This window comes from Saccopteryx leptura, chromosome 7 (genome assembly GCF_036850995.1).
Source record: "Saccopteryx leptura isolate mSacLep1 chromosome 7, mSacLep1_pri_phased_curated, whole genome shotgun sequence".
NCBI lineage: Eukaryota > Metazoa > Chordata > Mammalia > Chiroptera > Emballonuridae > Saccopteryx > Saccopteryx leptura.
In genome coordinates, this window is record NC_089509.1 from 113122694 (window position 1) to 113130557 (window position 7864).

The window sequence follows — 7864 nt, forward strand, 5'->3', positions numbered from 1 at the left end:
GCCGTTTATGAGATTTTGTTTAGCCATATCCAAACAGGTGTTCCCTTTGCCCTCTTTTCAGGCATAGAACAGGAAAGAAATAAAATGAGTTGAGAGAAAGAGGAGAACAAAAAAAAACAACTGTAATTTTTCCAAACTCTTAAGTCCTTCTATTTTACTAAAGAAAATCAGATAATAACACAACTTTAAAACTCATCTCAGTCTTCTAATCATTCTTGACTTCTAATAGCTGCTGCAACCAGCAGCCGGAATCCCTCCATTTCAACCCCCACAAGAGGCTTGCTTCTCATATTTTGCATGGAGGCATGGGTGGTTCAGTGGTAGAACTCCCGCCTGCCACGCGGGAGGCCCGGGTGAGGTCTGAGATGGACCGGAGTTGACAAATGGATTCAGGCTGGCCCCAATTGTTATCGGGGCCTGAGGCTGGCCCCCTTGCCAGTTTCCCTGATTGCTACTTTGATTACTTGTCAGATTTGAATTATGTGGGGGCTGCCATTCTATTCCTAAATTTGGTCCTAATGGCTGTCCGTTTTTGTGAAATTTAGAACGGCACTGCTTTGCCCAATGATATCCTTTTTGACAGCGTGGACACAAAGTCTTAGGCAATGGGACATTATTATTAGCATTATTAATTACGGGAGCTGTCCCTTGCACTCCTGGGCCTGCTTGCCCACTCTTGTTAGGGCATTGTCGGCTAAAGTGGCCCGTTTGATTACAAGTAAAGCAAGTAAGACTTCCCTTAGAGGAAGCTTCATTGACAGAAGGCATTTTTCCTTGATACATGGTCTTAATAAATTGAGGATACGTTTCTCCTTTTAAAGCTGCAGCAATAGTTACTCCCTGAACAAAAGCAGGATTTACATCCTGACAGGCTTTGATGAAATCTCCTATCGTTCCTTCTCTCCTCACTGACCGCAACATAGCCTGGCAAGTGGAATTAGCATTTTCATAAGCCAACTGTTTAATTATAATATCTCCTGCCGCCTCATTTGAAATAACTCTTCTTACTGCTTGAATCAACCGAGCAACAAACTCCTCATAAGGTTCATCACCTTTCTGTTTTACTCCTACCACAGTAACATCTCCACCAGACAAAGCTGGCAACTTTCTCCAAGCTGATATAGCACAATTATTCACTTGTATCAAAGCTGGTTTAGAAAGTTTTAACTGTTCACTAACATCAGCAAATTCTCCTTCTCCCGTAATCATTTCTCTAATCACAGGATTATGTGTCCTCCGATTCCTAACTGCCTGTTGTTTAGCTTGCTCCTCATATTCAGCTCTCCAAAGGAGATAATTTCCTCCAGATAAACAAGCTTTAGCCACTTGTTCCCAATTATAAGGAGTCATCCAATTATGAGAAACTGTTTCCATCAAAGACATAGTATAAGGAGAGGTGGGTCCATATTGACTGCAAGCCATTTTCAACTCTTTCAATAATTTATAAGAAAGCGGCTCCCATGTAGGATCCTCCTCATCAAATTCACCAGCCACAGCCACAGGGAAACATAATGCCAAATCAGTTTCCCCTTGGTCGCAAGAAGCTTGAATTGCCTTCTGCAACCCTGTTAACCCTGATGATTTTTTCTTTTCATTAACATCTGGTGATTGTACTGGTAGAGGCAAAGACATTTTAATAGCCTTATTTTCATCCTTTTTGTCAGTCTTGGAGGGATATAATATGGGCAAGACTGTTTTTGACTTCCAATCCTCATTATCCCTATTATATTTAGCTGCCTCATCTTCTAATTCAGCCTCATCTTTTGGAGATAAATGATTTTCACTATCATCCTGATGTTTACTTAATTTTAAAGAGGCCATAGCATGATTTGTAGTATCTTGAGACTGCCTTCTATTTCTAATTAACGGAGTCTCTTCTTTTGGAGGAGCAGTTGCCTTAGAAAGTCTATGCATCTCATGTTCTGGATTTAAGGCATCTTTAATCAAGCTCCATAAAGCAAATGTATCAACTGGAACCTTTTCTGGTCCATGTATCTCATAATAAAGTTTTAAATCTTCTCCAACTTGAACCCATTTCTCGAAATCAAGCGTTCCCTCATCTGGAAACCATGGAGAACATTTTTGTACGAATTTCATAAAACGAGCTACTTGTTTAGTGGAAACATTAACTCCTTTTTTAGAAAGTGTATACTTAATGACTTTTATAAAGAGTCTTCTTTCTTTAGACTCAGTATGGCCCATGACTTCTCAAAATCTTAAGTTCTGAAATTCTCCACCTATCCTCACCCTGTCTTTCTTACAGGGGGGTCTGCAGCACCCTGAGTGGAGTCCTAGCCGTCCCGAGACAACGAGGGGGGATTACCTGTAGGTCCCTGTATCGGGCGCCAAATGCCGGGGTCCAGCCCCGGGGGGGATCCAGGGGTCCCACAGGAAGAGACGGCATCGGCGAAATCGAGTGAGAGAGCCGAATTCTTTTCTTTCTCTTTATTCTCCAGTTAGCATTTACTGCCAGGCATCTCTCCCAAATGCTAGTATAGCTCCCTTTTTATACATGCACACCGAGTTACAATCACATGGTGTTAATTATTACTTTTGTTTCACTATGTTTTCATGTTTCCGGATAACAGTTCATTTACATCTATGAGTCACAAGTCAGGTAGCAAATCATTCAAAATACAAAATAACTTGAATAACGATAACAACATCAGTAAAAGCTTTTAGAGTATTAGTTCTAAAAGGCTTGCCTCTATAGAAATTAACATAACATCAAGAATAGCTTTCATCCAAAGATATGCAGAGTGCACTTGCAAGATAGCCCAGCAGCAACACAAGACATTCCATGGATTTCCCTACATTTTTAAATCTCATGAGAACTTCTCATTGAGAAAGCCTAGCAATTGCCTTTAGTCAAAAGACAATTCTCTTAGTAAAACACTTTTCTTGCTGACTATGCTCTCATTCTAGGCCACAATGGGCCATCCTACTATACCTTACCTAAGATACTATTGTCTAATCAAATATTATTTATTTATTATATTTAAACACTAGTTAAGTTTTGACTCTATTCTTCTCAGAATATACCACTATTTGCAGATCAAAGAAGCAGGAAGAAAGGAATGTTTCTCTACTTTATCACATGAAAAGGCTAGGGAGGAAAAAATGTTAAGTGAAGGCCTAAGGGTGCTCTGTGCACAGCCACTGCCTCCTAACCATTCACAAGTCACAAACTATTCTTTTTAACATGATTAAGAAGGAATTCTCCTACAAACTTAACCCTTTATGAAGGATATCATAGCCAGTCTCTTATGTCTATGAGCCCAGTTCAAGGGGCTTACAGGCTTTTCTGTGGAACTCACACCCTCTGTCTCATTTCCAAAGAAATCACTATGAATCTACAGGGAAAGCACGGTACTATTATCCCTGTGCCATAATTAATAGCACACACCCAGAAAAAAGGGGGGATATAAGGCCAGATTAATTTAAAAAGTTAAAGGGGGAAGTATCGTGCCTTTCCTTGCGGTGACTTTGTCAACCCGCAGCTGTTGGTCTTTACTGCGGTGACTCTATCTTCTTTTGCTGTGACTTTGTCAACCAGCAGTTGTGGATCTTCTTCTGCTGTGACCTAGTTAGCCAGCATTAGTGGATCGGCTCCCGACAGGGAAGGTACTTTCAAAGAGACGAGGAAGGGGGAGCAGTAAAAGATGGCGTAAAGGTCACAGTAAAACAACCCTATCACCAAGAGCTCACCTACTGAGCATTTGCTCTGGCAGATGTGGGCTTAATGCTCATAGCTGCCTTGGGGGCAGTATCACTCTCCACCCATTCCCAGAAAAGGAGACTGAACTCTAGGGAGACCATGAATGTGGTTGGCCTGTGGTAAAAAAAAAAAACAAACAAACAAACAAACAAAAAACACCAGGATGAACACAGAACCTGTAATCTTAACAACACACACTCAATCCTCATAGAAAGACTAACAAGACAGTAAACAGGAGTGCAGAGAGGGGGGGGGAGGGGTGTGTGAAGAGGGGTGGGGACAAGGAGACATCACTTTGCAGGAAGTAAGGTGAGGCCACCAGACAAGGGCAGTTCTAAGGACAGAAACAGGCTGACTATGGCCACGGGTGACAGGAAGAGTCATCACCAGGTTCTGAGTGGCTGGGGGACGATCTCAGTGAGAAGGCTTGACTGAGGCTCAGGTGCAGCTGATGGCCAGGGTCAGGGTCGTGTCCAGGATTGGGGCCAGGTGCGTCCTCCTGTCCAGATGAGCTCTACACTCATACCCGCAGGGCAGGTTTTCTGGTCCCACTTTGTAAAGGAGAAAATGGGATTATGGGAGATCAACACAGCACATACTTCAATATCTGAAATAAACTTGTTTTGTTTCCCCAGGAACTGGTGAAAACCTGAAGCAAACTCTGAACCCTTGACCTTGTATGGTTTGACAAACCCACGTCACCACTATAACTTCAGTTAAAAACAGAAACTAGCCCTGGCCGGTTGGCTCAGTGGTAGAGCGTCGGCCTGGCATGCAAGGGGTCTTGGGTTTGATTCCCGGCCAGGGCACACAGGAGAAGCGCCCATCTGCTTCTCCACCCCTCCCCCTCTCCTTTTTCTCTGTCTCTCTCTTCCCCTCCCGCAGCGAGGCTCCATTGGAGCAAAGATGGCCCCGGGCACTGGGGATGGCTCCTTGGCCTCTGCCCCAGGGGCTAGAGTGGCTCTGGTCGCAACAGAGCGACACCCTGGGGGGGCAAAGCATCGCCCCCTGGTGGGCAGAGCGTTGCCCCCTGGTGGGCGTGCCGGGTGGATCCCCGTCGGGCGCATGCGGGAGTCTCTCTGACTGTCTCTCCCAGTTTCCAGCTTCGGAAAAATACAAAAAAAAAAAAAAAAAAACAAACCAGAAACTAGCCGGACCTGTGGTGGCGCAGTGGATAAAGCGTCGGTCGACCTGGAATTCTGAGGTCGCCGGTTCAAAACCCTGGTTTCCCTGGTTAAGGCACATATGGGAGTTGATGCTTCCTGCTCCTCCCCCCTTTCTCTCTCTCTCTCTGTCTCTCTCTCCTCTCTAAAATGAATAAATAAAATCTAAAAATAAAAAAACAGAAACTAAGAAACACCGACTTCCTTGCAAAAGATCCGTCTCGTCTTATCTTTGTCTGTTCCCGTTGCCTGTTCTGTGATTCTTGTCCCTTTCTGCAATGTGCTGGGGGAGGGCTGCTTCCTATCTGTACTGATTGTCCAGAAAGGACAATGTCTTCATCTGTGATTTCTCCAGGGACTTGGATGACAGAGTCTTGGTACTGTGGGTCCCTGATGGGACCGCTCCGTGGTGCCCTTACGTGCAAAGCCTGCTCTCTCATGACAGCCTGACCTGCATGTTTTGGCTGAACACCAGACGGCACAGTTTTCTACTCTGTCTTTTTATTGATTGATTGATTGATTGATTTTTAGAGACGCAGAGAAAGAGTCAGAGACAGACAGACAGGAACAGAGAGAGATGAGAAACATAAATCATTAGTTTTTGTTGCGACACCTTAGTTGTTCATTGATTGTTTTCTCATATGTGCTTTGACCGTGGGGATACAGCAAACCAAGTAACCCATTGCTTGAGCCAGCGACCTTGGGTCCAAGCTAGTGAGCTTTGCTCAAACCAGATGAGCCCACGCTCAAGTGGATGACCTCGGGGTCTCGAACCTGTCTTGAGTGAATCTGCGGTGCTTTGAGGTCATGTCCAGTGGTGGCCAGCACTGCAGCGAGAAGAGCATGTCTCTGCTGGGTCAGGGTACCCTGTGTCACTCACACAGGACCATCGACACCGTGTGACTCCCATGCAGACTCTTCTCCATCCTCCTCGGGGCAGCGGGTCTGGAGCTGCACCCCAAATGCCTGAAGGGCACATACAGGAACAGCTTGATGTTTCTGTCTCTTTCTTCCCTGTTTCCTTTCTGCTCTCTCTAAAATCGATAAATAAAAATTTAAAACAAAACGAACTACTATTTCCTTGGTTAGGTCATTGTCCTGAAATTAAAGAGCTTGCAGGTGTGATCCCTAATCAGGGCACATACGAGAACCTCAGAGCACAGAAGTGGCCATGCCCAGCTGAGTCCTTCATAGCATGTCCCCAGCCCAGTGCTCGGACCTACCAAGCTCTGCTCAGCACTCGAAGCTGACGCTGGAACCAGTGGAGCCACTGATTGCAAGAGGGGAAGAGAGAAAGAAGGGGGAGAGGGAGGGGAAGAGAAGCAGATGGTGGCTTCTCTTCTGTGCCATGACCAGGGATCGAACCCGGGACAGTTGCAGGCTGGTCCAACGCTCTATCCACTGAGCCAACCGGCCAGGGCCCCCACCTAAGTTTCACACTAACTGACAGACAAAGACTGAGACAGAGATGGGGTTAAAAATACAAACTCTCTTCCTAATAGAAGCTGAATCAGTGGACATACTGTAGTTTAGACACGTGCCAAAAGAGGACACTCAAATCCGGACGCCAGAATGCGGCTTAGACACAAGGCTCAGGCTGCCCCCACCAACCACACACACCGCTAGCCGCCCGCTGTCCCTGTGCCCCTGAGCTCAGAGGAACGCAGAGCCCTGGCCTCCACAGCAGGGGGAGCCCAGGGAGACCCCCCAGAGCAGACTCCCCATCACAGACTCCCCGCCTGAGCGTCTCCCCAGAGAGAAGGGGGGCCGGGGACCAGGAGTCCTGCTGATTGAGGGGCCACCTCCTAGAAGGGGACCTGGGTGAGGGCCTGAGTGTCCCCAGTGAGGCCCCATGGCCCCTCCCCCTGCCTCTCTGCACCCACAGCGGTGCCCGGGTCTCCATCCTCTAGCCCAGGGGCTGCTGGGGCTGCTGCAGCCGCTTTCTCCTGCTGAGAACTGTCAGGTCCTGGACTGTCTGTCTAGTCTCAGGGACAAACCTGGCCCCACAGGGTCTCCCAGGTGGAGACACAGCCCGCTACTGGGGCCTGAAGGGCAGCTGCTCCTGGTGACGCTGAGGTAGCCCGTCCCCTTGGCGTGTCCTGTGCTCCACGTGACACCTCAGTCCTCAGTCCAGCAGCACTGTTAGGGCTTCAGCCTGCTTCTGAGATGGTCCAGTCTGGTTCCTAATCCACGAGGGTCCGAAATTGTTCTCTGTATTAAGGAAACCGTGTTTGTCCACAGGGGACTCCTGACTCCTCAGGGACACTGCTGTCCACAGGGTGCAGTGTCCCCAGCTTCCTCTGTACCCACAGGGACGTGTCCTTCCCTCAGGTCAGGCAGCCCCAGGGTGAGAGTGCCCTGCGGGAGGCCGGCCCCTGCGGACTGCCCACCCAGCGACTGCTGTCAGCCTCTCATTCACGTGCTGATGGTGGGGACTCACAGCAGACCCAGGAAAAGCTGGCACATTAATACCAACACTTGCTACGATGGTGAACTGGTTGCCTGCTGCCCAAGAACAGAGGAGAGGGGACACGAGAAAGGACAGCTGTGGGCTCTGCTACGCTGTCTGCACCATGAGTCCCATGGAGGCCAGCAGCAGAGGACAGCTGTGCCCGGGAGAGGCTCAGCTCACTGGTCTAGGGGGAGTGGACACCCCTGTGTGCGGCCCTGGGACACGGATGTGCTCATCAGTGTGTGGAATCTGTCCCTAGGAGATTGATATTCACTCCTTTGGGGAAAACAAAGAACAGACTTGGAGGGAAGGTAAACTTTCCCCTGTGTCCTCAGTGTAATTGGGTGAGAACACTTAACCACAGCTGGAGAAGGTTGGCCTCATTGGAGCCTATGTGGAATCCATCGCTGGAGAGAATGTTTGCTTCTCCAGCCCATGTCCATAGCCCAGGACCCACTTGGTTGGCTCTGAGTTCTCTATGTCCTGGCTGAAGATCTGCAGTTTCTGTCTTTCCCTCTTTCCCTCACAGTC